The 19,996-nt window shown below is 37.1% G+C and overlaps 1 protein-coding gene across 4 annotated transcripts in view; it reads right to left on the bottom strand.

Annotated features, from left to right (window-relative positions):
- Kcnip4 (potassium voltage-gated channel interacting protein 4) overlaps nt 1–19,996 on the bottom strand; it is a 1,160,852-nt gene that overhangs the window by 303,085 nt on the left and 837,771 nt on the right.

The raw sequence follows: 19,996 nt of genomic DNA, 5'->3' as shown, positions 1-19,996 counted from the left end.
TCCTGTCCTGTCCTGTTTTAAGGAAATGAGAGATAAAAGCAGGTTTTTGCCACCAACCCCTCTGGTTGCTTGAGTGGCGAAGCCACACCCTTAAATACAGCACTGCCCTAGTAACTGTCTGCAGCTGTTTACTAGTGACCATTTTAGACAATGCTAAAGATAGTCCTTTCCTAGTTTGCCTTTTAAAAATGTTTTTAAAAATTATATCTGCTAAATAAGATGGTATAAAACCTGTGAATAAAAGAAGAATTTGAACCACGTTCACAGGCAAATTCTTCTCTCCAGTGTCCTACCAGGGCTACTCTACTGTGGTATCGGGTATCTGGTATCACTTTGCTGGCCTGGTGATGTCCATGGTGTTCAGGCTAGTACTCTTTGCATTGTTGGGTACACCAGGATTTATCCAACTCCATCTGGCTGGGTGTTTGTTGTGAAAGCCAAAGCAATCCTATACCTTCCTGTTTTACTGTCTGTTTTCCTTTGAAGAATGGAATTGTTCATTGCTGGGAGAATGTAATTTGTAGCCTATAAAAATTATTTTTTGTTAGATTTACAAATTGGTAATAATCTTGAACTGGCAGAGCAAACATGAAAATATTTTTATGCAAATCTGGGAATCTTTTTTAAAAAAACAAGAATCTTATTTTTCTCCCTACTCCCATTTTCTTCTCGTACATGACTTTCCCTTCTATCTGTACCTTGTAAAATGCATCTTATGAAGACAAAGCATAGCATCAGCAAAGCCTAGCCATCTTGCCTCACATCCTCAGATCTCTGAGCATCCAGAGTTGTAAGAAATAACTATTTCTTAATCTAGTCTAATCTAGTGTGTCTGATATTGTTATACCAACCAGCTACGATAGGATGCATAATGACCCAAAGTAAACATGGTAAAATTTTGGAAATATTTATTGTTTGGCTATTGATTTTCATGTGCAGTTGGTACTACAGTTTTAATGAGAGTTTCCTGCATTTTGCAAATGTTATAACTGTTAGAACTTTGAGAAGCCAGTTAAGAGCCTGTGATAGATAATGTTTAACTATATGTCTATGTTGTCCATACAGAATTGTCTCAGTGACTTGAGGGAAGCAGTTAGTTCCACCATGAAGAAGTATAATAACTTTATTTTTGGCATTTATTTTAGGAAGCACTGCCAATGACTTTTCACAGTTCATTGTCTATTAAGATATCCATTGTTAGCATAAAATGCTGCCACCATTATTTTTTTAAATCCTTCTCAGCACAATACTTTAAAACAGTATTTAACTACTTCAAAAATTTTCCCAAGTGAACATGGACTTAAATCCACTTTTCATAAAAGCAGAGATTAGTCATTGTTTCTTGTAATCATACTCAGAATGAGTCAAATAATACCATCTCCATTTGAAAGAGTCTTTTTCTGCAAGGTTGAAAGTTACCTTAACTTCTTTTCAAATGTCTCAAAAGTAACTCATAGCACAGTGCTTATCTTAGAAGGGAGAATTATCTGTTTTATTAGCTCTCTAGGCTGCTGTTTCATGGAAAATGTCTCACTCCTGACTAATGCATTACAGTCTATTGTATGACAAGCCCTGGATAAGAGAAACAATGATACTAGTGAAAATACATGAAGGCATCCAATGTGGAGGTTATCATAACTTGCACACATTGAGTATCGGTATTTTGATAAAAAGCATATTTTAAAAGTTTCCTATTGTCACTCAAATAAGGGAGAAGGACTTAAAGAATGTCAAGCGGTACTTGTCATTGAAGCTCACCACACACATTTTATAGATAGGTCTAAAATGGAGCACAGACAAGAGTAGTACACATGGCATTCCAGCAGAAGTATAGAGGAAGTCGTGAGGTTGGATAAAGGAACAGCAGTGTTGAAGGCTGATGACGGACTTGGCATTTAAAATCTCACACCTAAGAAGATGCTAAGGGTTGCAAAGGAGGGAAAATTATCCAGTGTATTAAATGCAGATGCCAGACATCTAGAGAAATAATCAGAAAGTAAGACCTATATATGACTGATCTGGAAAAATAAATAAAACCTACTCATTTGGTTCTTTTTGGAGGTTCCCTTTCCTTTTCATTACATATCCTTTTAGTCTTTTACCATAATTTTTAGAGAATTAAACAAGTGAAGGTACTGACTAGACTTTGTGGGATAGAGAATTGGCCAAAATCTGGCTTTTGTTCTATGAAACTCATTTTGTCCTTAACTTGCAATATAACATACATTTATTTAAGTAAATATGTTCAATGAGGTTTTTGTGGTCATAACTATTTTCTTTCTCACAGGGAAGATGCATAATTACAGTGAGAATTCAAACAACCACTACAGTCCTCTCATTCAGACTTCTCTAGCTTCTCTAGCTCTCTCTCAGAAGTGCCCGAGTCTCAGTGTTCTGTTTGCTACCGAGGCTACCAGCTTAAATTTTTGCAGCAAGAGCAGGGTGCAGTCTCTGAAGCCTCAGATAAGAACTCTGACTTGCACACGTGTCTCAGCTGATTACTAAGAGGCTAAATCATTCCGATTCATAGTTTAGCCTGGATGAATAATAGACTGTGAAGGATTTTTCTGTCCGTATCTTGCGGCTCAACTTGGGATTGTAGTTTCCCTACATAATTAAGGCTATAAATTACTGTTTTATTTTGAGATGAAACATGAATGTCTTACAGAAAACTAACAAAGCAGCTCTGCTAAGGTGCATAAGACTGTCAGAGTCCTGAACTAAAGAAAATGTGCTGCAGGGTTCAGCATCTTGCAAACATTTGTGCAGATTTTAAAGTGCAGAGTAAAGCTAGACAGAGATTCTTGTCCAATAACAATACCACCTTCTCCTCTCTTATAAAAGGTGTGTGAAGATTATTATGGTTAGTGTCTGCTAAAGAATTTCCATAAACAAGAATGATTTAGCATCATGGAGACTCCACCTTTTTCTTTTCTTTTCTTCCTCTTCTTTTTTTTTTTTTTGTTCTTCTATCTAGGGAAATGTCTAGGGAAAGAGTGATTCGGAGTAGATTGTGGAACCACTAGATGGGACGAAGGCAACTTCTAGAAGTATTGCTTGATCAAACAGTGATCACTAATTCACAAACATTTGTTTGGACACTGTGAGAGTAAAAATGTTTGCTGCTGTGATAAGAATTAGCTTCACCCTTGCAGACACAATTAAAAGCCAGAATGTCTTACAAAAAGTAGGGAGACATATGGTAACAGCAAATTTGCACCAACATAATAAGACTATTAAAAGATAAGCATGTCTTTAAGATGATTGAATGGAATGCCTTGTAACATTTTTCCCAGGAGGGGAAATTACATTTCCAAAGGAATGACAGTGCTTGTGGCAAGATGTTACACTATAAGTAGGTGAATGACCAGACACCTCTCCATCTTCATCTGCTTAGAGAATGGCATGTTGTAATCAAGGTTTGGTGTTTCATATGAATCCTAACACCAAGCAAACGGCCGTCTGAAGTATGTTCAGTGCTTCCAATAATACATGTCACAAGGCTCTGTTATCCAGAATTGTTAAAGAAGAAAACATTTACTAACTTCATCTCCTCATATATTCATAATTTCTCTACCATTCAAAATCAACACAAAATGTTAATATGATACATAGGCAGGATATTTAGTTTCTCAGTTGCAGAAAGAAAGAGCAAGTTGGTGATCTAGCCTCAACCAGATTGGTAAGAACAAAGGAATGGAGAACCAAGAGGACACAAAGAGATTAGCTACATAGATAATCTTACATAGATGTTCCTTCACTGCAACATGGTCATGTCTTGTAAATCCATGGTAAATTAAAAACATATAAAGTAAAAAAAAATCTGTTAACATATCTTACCCACGGAGCAAGCATCAAGGTTTGGCTATCTTGTCTGCTGCTGTAGAAGGTAAATTATTTTTCCTTTGTGATTACTTAACTGAACAGGACCTGCGACTTATTACCTTTATTTCAACATCTGAGAGGGTGCTACCAGACATCGCTAGTAGTTTTGGAAATTGAAGCAGAGTTTCTAGTGATTGTTTATTGATTTCACCTCACTATGGAATCAGTGAGGTTGAACCATTATGATATGGGGACCATATCCGTGCTATTAACTACTTCAAAGCTTTGCTACCCCTGAAATACACTGAGAAGTGATTTTTTATTTTATTTGCTATGTGTATCCTTTCAAATTCATGTTTTGAAGCCCCCTAAGTGATCACCTTCATTACCTTAAAACGTGCTCATGTTTAGTGATAAGATTATAAAGATGTAATTAAGTTATACAAAATGCCTGCAGGTTAAGCCCTTCCCCAATGATTAGCATCCATATAAGGTGAAGGGATTAGAGCACAAACAACATAAACAAGGAAACTATCTGAGCACATGGAAGGGACACCAATATTTAAAAGTTAAGAGCAGCCTACAGAGAGGTGAATACTGTTGACATTCCAGTTTTAGACTTTCTGCTTCCACAATTGTAAGAGAATACATTTCTATCTCTTAAGCCACCCAGTCAAGAAAATACACACTACACCGTCTGTTTTAACCCATGCAACTCAATTATTTAAACATCATTGCCCATTTACATAGTGACCTAACTTTTGCTACCCAGATGGCAAATGATTTTAATCATTCCAGTTCTTAAGTGAAATTTAAAATAACAGAAAAGGAATATTTCATTTATTCACTTATTAGTTCCTTGTATGGTATATGTCACAGTAAAGTATTTTCCATTAATTATGGGTTGAATTTTGCTCTCCAAATTTTATCTCATAGTCCAAGCCAGCCCCCAGTGTTGATGGCTTAGCGAGGCTGGAGGTGACTGGATAAACTTGTAGAAGGGACAGTCTCCTTTACTCAGGCTACTGATTCCAAAGCTGATCTTAGTCAGAAGCATCTTCACAAATATATTGACCTAATGTCGGAGCACTTTGTATGTTAGTCAAGTTTATTCTAATAAATAAACCTCCTGACTGCTGTTATATGAAGAGTCAATTTAGACAAGACAGACAAGCAGATAGGGCAGGAGGGAAGGTCTGGAGAGCATATGTAATTAATGCTTGGAGCTTCCAGAAGTTAGAAATGGGTTGCAGAATAAGTTCTACTTCTTAGCCTTCAGAGAGCACAATTAAAATCATATGTTAGCATACTCTATTCACATGGCCTAACAGGTAATTAAGCTATTCTGTCATGGCAAGACAACATAATATTCCAGGGTGAACTTAAACCTCAACTCTGGAGTGTGTAACTGACGCTTGCCTCTTGTCATTTGAGGTTAAGGGAGTCAGGCCAGTAGTTCGTTGGCTCCTTCCTTGATCTCTCTTCATATGGTTGATGTTTACTTGTGAGCCCATTCCTTCAATCTACATTTCTCAAGTATCTTGACACACCTTGTTGAATTATATCATAAAGACAGTGATAAATACCACTGACCAGACCAGTTGATGACATTTAGGAAGATATCAGACAGTGACGTCACTCAGTCTGTTTCAATAATAATAATAATAATAATAATAATAATAATAAGCAGCTTACATCTCACCTTTCTAAACTTCCTAACATTCATAACAACACCTCCATGTTAGAAAGCTGTAATTGAATAAAGCCTTGGAAATAATCTTCTTATGCTGTTTAATTTTTTATTTCCCTTTCAAGGATTGCTACTAAAACAGCCATTTTTCTCCCTTGTCTTGCTAATCTGACAATTTCTTCCTGACAGCCTCTCATCAGGGGGATTTATTATCACGCTGCTGCTTTGCTCATTCAGTACAAACATTTCAAGGCTGAAATTAGAAACACTGACAAGAAGTGTGGTCTTTAGTTAATGATTTATGCTTCTGCTTTGGAAAATGAAATGCCTATTACATATATTGTACTGAAGAGTGACTTCCAAACTTTCTGTTGGAGCTCTCAGAAGAAATGCTTTATGATTATTGCTCAATAAAAATGATGCTTTGGCATTTCGATTCTCTTCACCCCCCAAACAAAGAAAAGACTATAAAAATATATTACAGCTATTAATTGTATATGGCTAAGTATCTGGCAAGCAGGGTTTAGCTTCTGGGGATTTGTCACTAGATCCGTGGTTTCGATGAGAGGACATCTTATGCTATAGATGCACAAGCTATAAAACCTGATTCTATTGTATTTACATCTGTTGCTGTTTTAATAAAACTATCCAGAAAGGAACTTAAAAAGAAAGGGACTGACATTGAAACCCAAGTACTCAGCAATTGTTTGCTGACGTTATTGATTACTGCTCAGTTACTCCTCATTGGTCCTAGAAGTGAAGGCAGCGAGATTAAAAAACCTCTTTTCTCCTGAGCTAGAACCACCTGTGCCTTGAGGGACAAAGAAGACAGCATAGGTGGAAATGTGTTGAAAACTATTAAACTTTGAGTAAATAAAAAGAGTAATTTGTCAGTGACAGTATCTGTCATTTAGTGCCAAATTGTAGGATAGGCTTTCTTTGGAATATCAAAATAGTTTAAAATTATTTATAAATAATAGAAATTTATTAACTCCTTGAGAGGTTCAGGTGATATATTTTCATACCTCATCCTGAAATTCCTCCAAGATCCACCTTCTCCTTATAACTTCCACTGATCTTGAAGTAGTTTCTGGTCTACTGGAACTTAAAGTCTCTCAGCGTGCTTCTCTTGAGATGTTTCCTGACCTTTGGTGTAGAGGTTGTGTTTGTGTTGTAAATGTATTATTTGAGGGTGGGCACCACATGACCAATGGGATTTTACAGTTTTAACTTAAGAGCCTTATGTGTTTGCGTTGTCATGGGCTAAGCGCTCAGTTGTGCTGCAAATGCCTCCAAGTGTTGTCCACTTTGTTCTGAGCACTTCTTCCCAGCTGATTAACATGAAAGTATTTTTTTTTTCAGAGCTGGGGATGGAAGGCATGCTAAGCAAGCTCTCTACCACTGAGCGAAATCCCCAACCCATGAAAGTATTTTTATTTCTCAAGTACAATCTTTTTTTTAAATTTCTGCCCTTAATGTCAATGCTGTTGTTGTTGTTTGTTTCTGACTTCTATGTGATCCTCCATAATGTTTTATGATACATTTGAAGCAGAACTCATAGTGGGAAACCTTGTTTTGTTTTTTTTTTAAAAAAAGCTTAATGTCTCTAATCTACAAAACTCGAAATTTTATTCAAGAGGGAATCATGGAAATGAAGACTAGGAACAGGCGTGACTGGGCATCAGACATTTGCAATTTGTGCATCCAGATATTAGCAGAAAACACTAATGTGGTTTTTCTTGCTTTTTGATTTCTTTGTTCTTTTAATTGAATTATTAAAAATATATTCTCACATTATATCAGATTACTCTTCCTAGTTCCTCCTCACATCCCCTCTCATCAAGATCCATACTTTTCCTTTCTCTTACTAGAAAGGGAGAGGATTCCAGGAGAGATAATAATAAACTATAACAATAAAATACATAATATAAGGCAAAACCTATCATATCACAGTTGGACAAGATAAATGAAAAGAATGAAAACAGCCCAAGAGAAGGCACAAGAATCGGAGACTCACTCATTTGTACACTCACGCATACCATAAAAACACTGCACTGAAAGCCATGATATTTACATAAGGGACCTGGTGTTGTCCCATACAGGCCCTGTGCGTGCTGGTTCGGTCTCTGTGACTTCATAGCTTTGCTTGCGTTGATTTAGAGGCTTTGTTTTTTGTTGTCCTCCATACCCTCTGTCTTATTCCCTTTCTATATTCTGTCAACCCTGACTGGAGAATTGATGAAGATATCCCATTTAAGGGCTGAGTGTTCCAAGCATTCTCTCCCCGCCCCCCCGTGTTTATAATAAGGAGACTACTAATTTGTTAGAGTGACTATATTTGACAATTTATAGTTCAAGGTAATCATTCTGGTGTTTCAAATGCTAACCAACATAATTGCTTTAATTCCATTTTAATTGATCACCCAAGGCACTGCTAAAGAATAATACTCTCCCAGCTCTATAAATATACATACTTTGACTATCCTAACTTTGCAACATGCTGACTTCACAATATAGCAAGAGTCAAAATTTGGTATAAGCAATGACTTAATATTGTCAGCCTTATGAGAAAATAACCAGGAGCCAATTATCAGGCTAATATACTTTGTGAAAGTCTATATAACTTACACATTTATTTTAAAAATCGTAAAAGAAAACACCAGTGAGTTAGAATTACATTTCAAGCACTGAAGTTCTACAAAGTATGAATATACATTAATTTGTTCAAGCAGAACCCAGTAAGAATGATAATGTATTTAACATGAGTGATCTTTAGGGGTTAGATAGCATTTATTTGCTAAGATGCTCAGGTGTGAAATTCTTTTTTTTAAAACTATGTAAGAAAGATAATTATGTAGGAATACAGGTGTTAATTAAAACCTCATTTTATATTTTATAGAATCTAAAGAATATAAAAACACTCCCTGTTCCATCGTTTATGCCCATGGACAGTTTATAGAATAAACTATATTACCAGAATGCTATCAACAATCTCTCTTATTGGAACCTGTTAAAATGGATCCAAACTTGTGAGGAGGATCCAAGGTTGTGAGGAGCAGAAATTTGTCTGTAGTTTCCACTTGTCCAGTGCAATTTACTTCCTTGGGCAGTAAACAAAATAAATATGATTTATTTAGTCACCAAGGTACAAATGTCCAGTCTCAGGTCTATTCTCATTAGTTTAAGTATTCTCAGCTTCATCAGCTTTCGTGAAACACAGCTCTGCATTACGCCCTGCTGAGTGTGCCCTGAGCACGATTAACTTTATGGCTTCCAGGACTTTCAAATCAGGGCCATTGAGGATCATATCAGGAAGGTTTGTTTGAAATGGTTTTAAGTGTCTTTCTCGAAACTATAATTTTGTTTAAATTTATTAATAGTACTTTGAATGTTAATTCAGAAATCCTTAGAATACATCCTTGTGGAGACGGGGAGAGTGTTGGGGCAGGGGGAAGGAGCTATGGAATACGGAATGCTCAGGGGTTGGACTGGGAGGGGAATAAAATCTGGAGTGTAAAAACAAACAAAGAAACAAATAAAGAAATAAAATCCTTAGACTAGGATACGTTATTACACACATTATGATACACACACACGCACATTTCATTGGCTATTATTCCACATTCCATGTCTCTTTCATTTTGTTATGAGGCCACAATTGACCATGGTGCTCTTTGTGTATGGTATGATTGATGGAGACCTGAGTGGGACTGATCCTCATTTCCTGTCTCCTTGGTGACACTAATGTCTTATGACAACCATCTCTTACTTAGACAATATACAAAGGTTTGGATATTATCGTGCAGTTCCACATACCTCTTGCTGAGTTATGACTCATCAATATTCTTTCAAGTCAATACCGATCAGTGTTCCAACTCATCACCTATTACAAACATCCCAACTTCCAATGTAAGGAAAATAAACTGTCCACACTGCCTTCCACGGTCTCTGTAATCTCTCTTCTAACCCTTCTGACATTCCTAATCCTCCAATCTCAATTGTCCTGTGAGAATGATCACCAAAGCAAGTTCCACCTCAGAGTATAAAAAACATTTCCTGGTGTAGCCTTCAAAGTTTGAGGACATGTGGCTGTGTGGCCTGCTTCTTCATGGTCTTATGGCTTTATTTTATGAATAACTTTCTCAATGAAGCTGTTCTTGACTTTCAGATATGAAGATAATTCTCTCAACACTTTCTATTATACTACATTATTTTACATGTACTAATAGTTGTTGATAACTGATAACATGATAAATGGTTGTTTTTCGTCTATTTTCCTAATGTGTTAAGACCATCAAGAGCCATAATCTTAATGACTTATTTAGAAAATGACACACACATGTTTGTGAGTGAACGCATGCATGCATATGTACCAGCTGAGGCTTGCTTCTTGCCCTTTTCTGATGAGCCAAGAGTTAGGATTGCCTTGCTGTATGCACTTGGCTGGAGCAGAGCAGTCACTGTTTAAACCGTTGTGGTCTTCCTTACCTGCCAGTTTTGGTCCTTTGGCCACAGGGTGCCAAACTTCATGTTAGGTGCACTCAAGTTACTGGGATTCTCCCTAATCTGAATTTGATCTGTGGACCATAGATGGGCTTTCTTCTATAGAACTTTCAGATTCTTCTTAGATTTGATATGTAGCTTATAGTAGGAAAATGCCTACATATTCCCAGAAGCAGAGAAAAGTGTCCTTTTTGTTTATTTCAGTTTCCTTATTCCACTTTAATGGAATTTAAGAAAAGGCCCCAAATAACCTCATTCTACTTATGAATGAGTAAGAGACTCAAGTACCCACTCTTACTGTAGCAGTTCAGGGTGCATAGGAAAGAAATGTTTATATCAAATGTATAGAAATTTGAATGGATGTTTCTCTTACTATGAATAAAATGCTCCATAAATTAATGGTACCTGGTATATACTATATCAAGATAAATAAAACATTGTGTGCTCAGTTTACCTGAACTGTACATTTCTTTACATTTCATAAGGATATGTCAACTTTCCATGAGATATTTCCAATGTTTGACAGGACTATGAGTTTTGATTTTTGTAACATTTGGCTGTCTTTGAACCACTTAAAATTTCTAGGTATTTTCCACAACATTTCCCCAAGTTACGCCTAATGTTTGGCTGTGGGATCTGCATCTGTTTCCGTGATCTGCTAGGTGAATCCTCTCAGAAGACAGTAATGCTAGGTTCCTGTTGTGTTTTGGACCCCAGACAAGGGACTGAAGTACATATCAAGGCAGAACTGGCCTTTAGGTTCTCCCAGTATCCATACTCCTACCTGGCACATCAAGCAAGCCCTCTACTCAGAACTTGTCAGCCCAGGGGTTGGGCTGTCTTTCCCCTAGGACTCTTCCCTTTATAATTAAGACATTTTAGTTTCTCTTTCTCCTCCCCGCTTTGCCTTCTTTCTAGGTGCACTCACTTTCTCTTTCTTACTCTTCTCCCTTAGGTCTCCTTTCCCATGGTGACTTCTCTAGCATCCTTCATTTGAGCAACTGAACTTGCCCAACTGATTAAGATATGCGTGTGTGTGTGTGTGTGTGTGTGTGTGTGTGTGTGTGTGTGTGTGTATATACACACATACATACATATATATACATATGTGTGTATATATATATCAGCTTGAATCGGTTCGTCTCTCTAGCAGAGAAAGAATTTGTCAACTCCTGTCTGGAAGTATAAGAGAATGTTATTAATATCGGCAGGGGGTGGGGTATGCTCTCTCTCATGACATTGGTCTCAATTTGGGCAAGTTGTTTGACTATTCTGTTCCCTTTGTATCCCTGAATATCCTGTAGTCAGGACAAATGGATCAGGGAAGAAGGATTAAAGGAACCATAGGGGTTAAGGACACCACAAAAAATGTTTGTAAAAGTAAATAAGAGAAAAGTTATACCATGTACATAATTCATCCAAATAAACACTGCATAAATGTACATTTAAAGAAAAAGACTCAGAGAAACATAGCAGTGAGCTGTGAAGAAAGCTAGTTAGTGAAGTGCTTGGCTGTGTGCCCTAGAAAATGGGTTAATACTCAGAACGTGAGGTAGCAGAAAAGTCAGGTGTCCTGGCAGCTGCTTGTAATCTCAGCATTGAAGAGAAGACAGGTGGATTGCTGGAGCTCTCTGGCCAACCTGACCTAATCAGAGAGTTTCAACCAGTGAGTAAACCTTGTGGAAAACTGAGTGAACCCATTGATTTGAAATAAATGCTACTGTGCTATTGGAAGAGCATAAGAAGAAGCACAATAACATCATTGCTGTGTTCAATGCCCTCCAGGGAAAAGTTCTAAGGTATTATTATGTATTATTAAGTAAATTGTTTAATTTTAGAAAATTATAGGCATTAATTTCCAAATCTGTGGAACAATGATGACAGCGTCTACTATGACCAGAGCTCCTTACTGTAAGGAGTAAAAAGTTAGTATGTGTGCCAGCATTTCATAAAACATTGTGCTGCTTTTCTTAATGGATTTGCTGGTTTTGATTCTTATATTTATACATATTTGCATGCATGGGGGTGTGCATGTGCTTGGTGTGTGTGTGTGTGTGTGTGTGTAAGTCAAATGTTGGGCAGAGGTTTTCCTTAGTAACTACTTTACTTTTCAAGACAGGGGACCACATTTGGCTAGACTCAAAAAGTGAAGAACTCCAGAAACCTTCTGTTCCTGCTTCCCTGTGCTAGGATTATAAGCACATGCCCTTCCTTGTTTTTCCATTGCTGCTGAAGAGCAAGTCAAGCACGCAGATTTGTGTATCAAGAACCTTACTGCACCAACTCTTCAGTCTTTGTTATTTAATGTAAACATAGCTGGTATCCTTAGCACAGTCCTTACTCTTATAGTTAAGAACATCCTCTCTTTCCCCACCAAATGAGAAATAATAGAACAAGAAGAGTGTCTAAAGCAGGAAATATATGTAATCACAAATATAAGCAAGGGAAATATCATAAATTGGACACATTAAGGAAATGACATAACTGGAGTATTCTGAGCAGCACACGGCTGACGGCAAAGCCTGTTGAACATAGGTTTGCATTTGTGTTTACCTAGCACAAAGGAGCAAACTAACCAATCTGATGTAGCAGTTCGGTCAGTCTTTACATCCCGTGATAGAATTTCAAAGGAAAAGGACGAAAAACTAAACTATATGTGCATATAAAAACGGTGAACGTAGTCATAGATCTTGGTGTGAAAGTTTATATTTAATATTCTGTGTGTTGTAGATACTTGGCATGAAGAAAAAAAAGAACAGAAAAGGTCAGGTTTTGCTTTTAATTTCATCTCAACAGTAAACATCTGTTCCTATCAGGCCATTTTCCCAAACATACCCACTGCCTGTTGTTTTCCTAATTCCCTTTATTGCCTCCTACCCAGTGTGCAGCATCTCCCAATATCCTTGCCTCCCCCACGAACACGCTCTGACAATCCCAGCCTACTCTGTTCTTGTTCTCTGATATCACATGGCCCTTGTTGCCTGTGTCACAAAATTAGGCATTTAATTACATATTGCCTTGAATTGTTTTCTAGTTTTGGCTACCTTCTTTTCCATACTAGGTTATGAGTCCTCAGAAAAGACCCAGTTTTCAGGGCTTTCTATGTCTTTGTAGAAAAGATAGGATCATAATTATATTCAGAGGAAAGAAAACTGAATTCCTACATGACTCTTCTGGGCTCATCATAACTTTTAAAAGAAGGATATTGAAGAAAGGTAGAGACCGTGAGCACCAGAGATTCCCAGATGAATTACTCCAAAATATATCATGCAATGCACCTTGGCTCTGACAGCTACAAAGGAATCTTGCTGGCAGAGTGAAGAGGAGAGGCAAATTAAAAGTCTATCCTTAATAGCAACCACAGGCTTAGAGTTTAGAGTTTCCCATCACCATCTATTAAATAGGTTAGTTAAAATAGATTAGAGTTTTAGTAAGGTGCTTACTTAAGTTATAGTTACTCTAGTCATTTGATTTTCCCTATCCTCAGTAAAGGAACTGAAATGACTATTCATTCTGCAGGTGCTTGGCTTTACTAATGTGAGTCTCTATCCTAAAGGGTTCATTCTGGAGGTTATATCTTTACTGCATGTATAGGTGGACCCACGTAAGTCTATGAAAAGTTTCTGTTTAGGAATTATATGTTTTTTAGATAAATCCCTTTAAAAAAGCTGTTTGAAAGTAAACACATTTGGGAAAGTTTACTTAGGCCCACAAACTTGCCTGCCATCTACTTCAGCCTTTTGCCTTTTAGGTAGAGACTTTGATCATCACAAATAAACAGCTTGTTTTTACAAATTTCTTTACATAAGTTTATTTACTAATTAGTGATCTCATTGCATAGTTTTCACTCAACTATCTGTGAGGGTTGGAATAAACTCCTCAAAACATTCCTCACATTTCACTACTTAAGTGTCAAAGTCAAGCTCCGAATAAGGTCCTCACTAGTCATGTGCATTAGCAAATCCAAAAGCTTCCAAGGGCCTGTCTTAGGGTTTTACTGCTGTGAACGGACACCATGACTAAGGCAACTCTTATAAAAATAAACCATTTAGTTGGGGCCAGCATACAAGTTCAGAGATTCAGTCCAGTATCATTAAGGCAGGAATGTAACAGTGTCCAAGCAGGCATGATGCAGGAGGAACTGAGGACTCTACATTTTCTTCTGAAGACAGCTAGTGAAAGACTGACTTCCAGGTGCCCACGCCCATAGTGACACACCTACTCCAATAAGGTTACACCTACTTCAAGAAGGAAGTGGTCTCTTAATAATGACACTCCCTGGGCCAAGCATATACAAGCATCCAAGCAACCAAGCATCACAGGACCCTAATTTTCTGCTGGATTAATGGACAGAGCAACCTGTTTCTCAGAGTTCCTGAAAGAATGAATTAGTATATATAATGAATATATGGACCATACTTCAGAAAAACAAATAAGATTATGGGGTACAAATTGGAAATTAGGAAAGTAATTTTGTTTTATTATATAATATGGCTCTATATTATAATTATCACTATTATGAAGCTCATATTTTAAGGAAGGCACACTTATTATTTGAAATGTAATAGAGTTTTAAGTAGCTGTAGCTGATATTAGCACAGAGGAACATACTTCACAAGTCTTTGGTACCACAAGTGTCCCCATAAGAGAGGAGTCACAAAATTCACTGGTGAATCCTTAAAGGTTTATTGAATGAGTTAAGTGTTTTGATAAATTTCAAAGCTCTTATCCATGTGGCTTAACACTAAACATTGCTGATGCATATTGTTGTGTCTGTGATCATGTCAACTCCAACCAATTTTTTCATAAAGCTGTTTGAAAATCCTTTTGCTGCCTTTCTGAACAATGTCTCTATTCTGTAGAACTACTAGAAATGTTATCTTTATGACTTATCTGTATTTTATACTTTAGTTTTTTAACTCTTCTCTAATATATTACATCCCAATCACAGTCCCCTACTCTCTCCCAGATCCATTCTCCAATATCTCCCCTTTGAAATGAGCTAGCCTCCCAGCAGAATCAACCAAATAGGGCATAACAAGCCCCAATAAGACCAGGTACATACCATCACATCAAAGCTGGACAAGGCAACCCAGTTGGATGAATAGGGTCTCATGAATAGGCAAAAGAGTCATGGACAAGCCTACTCCCACTGTTAGGATTACCATAAGAATATCAAGCCATAACATATATACAAAGACCTAGCTCAGATCCCTAAAGACTCTCTGATCTCTGTGCGTTCTCATGCGTCCAAGTCAGTTATTTCTATGGGCTGTGTTTTCCTTGAATGTCCCTGACTCCTCTGGTTTGTCTGTGGTATTCTGTGTCTTCTCCTATAAGTTGATTGATGAAATCTCTCTGGTTTCTTTGATGACAATTCTGCTAGGATCTAGGCCCTAGGCCCAGCACACTCTGCAAGGAGGACAAACTGAAGGTTGAATGTTTTGTTACTGGGTTAGTTTCCCAAGTCCTTCACTGAGGCCTTGCATGGTTACAGAAGATGGTCATTCAAGCCCTGTGTCTCTTATTATTTGGAGTCTTTGCTAGTGTTTCTCCTGTGGATTGATGGTATTTCCATTGCACTAGGTTTCCACCTTGTCCTGAATTTCCCCAATTCCAGTTGTTTGTAACTTTGTTTTTCTATAATAACTTTGGGTATAGTAACTCTCAGAACACAAGCTATGGCAAGGAGTTATCTGAATGTGTCTGACTGTTTATTTTTATCTCTATTAATTAGGCCCTTCCCATATAGTCTGGGTCAATGTTTTATCTAGCGCTAATTGCTCGATAAACATATTTTTCTTGTGCTAATGTTGTATTCAACTTTCACTAATTTCCTGAAACACACTAAATCACCCTCCATTCAGTCAAGCAACTAGAGTCAATCAAACCCTAAAAGACAGCCATTTCATTTGCAGCACAGCTTCTCTACAAGCATTTAGTGGGATTCAGCTTCTTTCTACTTGCTTTCTGGAATAAAATACAAATTTAAATCACGTGTCAGGTACAGTCTGCCTTTTAGATCACCAGATGATAATTTTTCACACTGTCAACTCTGAAGGTTATCTCTGATTAAAAACATGATGCATGGTAGGGAATAAATCTCAGTGCTGTGTACACAGAAAAATACAGCTAGCATTTCTGATATTCTGAATTGCCCAGTTATGGTATGTGGTTGTAAAGGGTTGGCTTTACAAATAGGTTTTCTCTGATAAGATCCAGTTAATTACTCCTTCACAAATGGAATAGAGATAAAAATTAAACGTAATTTACATAAAATTCAGTGTTTTACATTTTAATATTAATATACTCATTAGGGGTCTGGTTTTTCTTTTGTATACACTAGTTAGTCACAAACTATTATTGTTGTGAGATCATTAGCTCATGGCATAATGAATGAAAACCAATTAAGGCCAAATTTCATTAACTTATATTTTGAAAATAATCTCCAAATAGTCCCCAAGTTTTTCTTTGTTTGTTTGTTGAGAGTTATAGAAGTTGATCATTGTCAAAGAGGGAGAACTAAATCTTCCAAATAACGCGATCCCTTTGTGTTTGTTCTAAGACGAAAACAATCTGCTTTTAATCTTTCTTATGAAAATTTGTATACACTGAGTGAGTCACAATTTAGTTAAGCAAATTGAATCTTGAGAAAGGCATTAAGAAATCTACACACAAATAGAAACACACATGGCTTGTACATTAAGATATTGCACATAGTTATTCAAAGGATTGCTGATTTTGCAATCTTCAAAGCTCATTGTCAACTGAAAAGATAAGTCTTCATTTCTGATGTTGTTAATTCTACGTTTGAAGACTTATTCTCTGTTGAAAAGGCAGATTGATCTTGAAATACAGGTCTATGGCTCCATTCTCTTTAGTGGATCTGAATTGGTCAGACCAATGAAGACATTCACTTTCTGAGATTTGTTTAGCTTTTGGCATGAGGGATTTCTTTTTAATTTCTCTTTTGCTGTGTCAGATATAACTTTAGTGATTTTTTCTCATGCTGATGTTTTAAGTCTTTAAAGAAAAACAAGACAAACACACGAGAGTCTCCTAAGACTCCACAAGTTCCATTTGAAAATGCATTAGGCAAACACTCCCGTTTCCCCTGGATGCTGTCATTAGGGCACTCAAGCAAAGAAAGCAGCTAGGAGTGAAAGTACCATAGAGACTTTCCAGAAAGACTCTGATGCAACCTTTGTTTCATATTTTAAAAAGATATATGAAACCAAATGAGCCCTCATTAAGAGAGCATTTTATTGATTATGAGCTATGATGTCAAGCGCTCTAATGTAAAACCAACAACTTGCTCTAGTTCAGCCATATAGCAGGCATCTGTCTCAGAGTAGACTCACTTCCTCTTTTCTAAGATGCTCAAGGATTTACTATGTCTGGGGCAGGAGGCAGAAGTAGTAAAGACACAGAGGGGAAAGAAGATGATTGCATACAGGTATTATCAGAAATTATGACCAGTGGGTAAGCCTGTATCATTAATGCAGTTAGAGGCAAGGGTGGCCCTAAATCTGGTCTTTCTAAGGAGAATTTGTTCATAGTAGCCATCTGTGTTAACTGAAGAACTCTGAGGGTAGTGACTGTGAAGAACTACTGCAGGCTACACTTGACATTGGGCAGTGCTCACGTGCGCACGCGCGTGCGTGCGTGTGTGTGTGTGTGTGTGTGTGTGTGTGTGTGTTTGTGTGTGTGTCTGTTTATAAAGTATATCATATTAAAGTTATTCAAGTGGTATAGGTGTTGATTTTGTTGGTTCCATAGTCTATCGTTATTCCACTTCCTATGGCTTTTTCTTTTTTTACATTCATCTGTATTTTTCTCTTTTCCCTATTTTAGAAATAAAACATATATTGAGAGTGTTCTTAAGCTAATCATTATTAAAGAGTTACAGTTTGATTTGCCTATCTTTCTATTTCACTTTCACACATGTCCCAAACAAGAAGTATAAGTGGATTTTCCTCTGGCAATCTACTGAACTGAGTTTCAAAAGATACTCAGGGCTTATGTCCCAGAAGCTATAGCAATGATCACCTTATTCAGAGGGAGGGTCTCTGAATCTGAAGTGAGACCACGTGATCAAGCATTACCCTGCATTACCCAGGTGGAACCCGGAGGCGGTCATGTGTTTTATATATAACAATGGAGGCAGAAGATGGATTGGTGCTGAGGGTCTACTAAACAAAACAAAAACAAAAACTCAAAGCAGCCATTAGCTGGACTGTCTCCCCACAGTTTTGCAAGAAAATGTGACCTTGCTGGCACTCTAATCACAGCCTTCTAACCTCAGTAGCTTTGAGAGAATTAATTTCTGTTGTTTTAAGAGAGCATATCTGTAGTAATTTGTTCCAATGACCACAGGAAACTAATGCAACTCCTTTCTTTAACACTCTGAAATTGGTAGCAAGGGAAATTACAGTGTAGCAGTTTTCCAGTTCACCTCTAGCTTTGTAAAATTAGAGGAAATACAGATTAAACTGTGGGAAATATGAGGGCATTTTATTTTCGCACGAGCTGCAAAGCTATGGAGAATCATGCAGTCTATCATCATCCTCCTTCTTGCCTCCCAAGATAATCTTCTGATTGCTGGAATACAGTCCACAATCAATAAGATATTTTGCGAGACCTTATTATGTATAGGAAATGCCCTAGGTTCTATAGCAAGCACTACTTAAATGAATGAATAAGAATAAATAAAATGAGGTTTAGAGGTAAGGACATTCAAAAGTGTTCAGGTTCTGGTGATGTCCTTAGAATAGTACTTCAATGACTGGGTCCTTTACAAAACAGAGAGAGAAACATTTCTATACGCTATCATTATATGATGCTGCTATGAAAGACCCACGTTAAATTTCACATTATGTTTTATGGACCTCAAGCCTCCAACATTGTAAATGGTATTAAATTTTCCTCCTTATAAAGTAACTTTTCTATGGTATTTTTAATGAATAACAAATGCTGGGAAACAGACATAGAGAGCTCTAATGACTAGAATCACTACTCTTAAGAAGAAGGATGTAATGATACAGGAAAAAATAGCACCTATAAACTAGGAAGAGGTTTTTCTGAAGAATTTGTCCAAGATGCCACTATGAACATTGGTTTTGTAGAACTGTACTTAACAAATATTTATTGTTTAATCTATCCAATCTATGAAGTTTGTTATAGCAGTGTAAGCTAAGGCACCACCTATCTACCAAACCTTTTATGTTATAAACCTTACTCCTAATGTATACAGATGTCTCATGGTTTATAAAACAAATGAGCAACTACCTGGGCCAATGGGTTTATATGAAGCCAAGATTGAATATGGAACCTCTTGCTGCGGACAAATCTTTGGATGTTTAATCTGATTTGATTTTGTGGGTTGTATTCTCCTACATATAGAAACTGAGACCAAGAACTATAAAGAAGTCCATTAAGAAGGTGATCTCAGAAAGTAAAAATGTAGAATCCTGACTGACATGCAGGGTTATGGTTTCAATAGGAAATGTCTCCAATATGCTCACATGTCAGCCTGAGTCTCCAGCTGGTAGCATGTTTCTGAAGGTCTTGAAAAATTTAGGAGGCGATACATACTTGGAGAAACCTCATGTCATTGGCCCTTCCTATCTTTCTTTTGCTCCCTGATCACAAAGATGGGAAGAAACTTCTCTGATCCTATTGCCTTGATGTTCTTCTTAAGTGTACATGGTCCCAAGCCATAGACTAAACTATACACAGTCCTACATCAACATGAATCCATCCTCTCTCAGGATGGTTACACCAGACATTTGGTTTCAGAAATGAAACACTAATGAATACACACACACACACACACACACACACACACACACACACACACACACAGGAGAGAAGGAAATTTGTTCTATTGAGGCATCAGATACACTCACAGAGAACAGTGTCTGAGACATAAAAAAATGCTTCCATTATTATTCAGAGAGAAACCGTGCATCTATCCAC

The sequence above is a fragment of the Rattus norvegicus genome, chromosome 14 (genome assembly GCF_021556685.1).
Source record: "Rattus norvegicus strain SHRSP/BbbUtx chromosome 14, alternate assembly SHRSP_T2T, whole genome shotgun sequence".
In the NCBI taxonomy this organism is placed as follows: Eukaryota; Metazoa; Chordata; class Mammalia; order Rodentia; family Muridae; genus Rattus; species Rattus norvegicus.
Note: the sequence above shows the minus strand (reverse complement) of the source record. Positions and strands in the feature narration are given on the sequence as shown.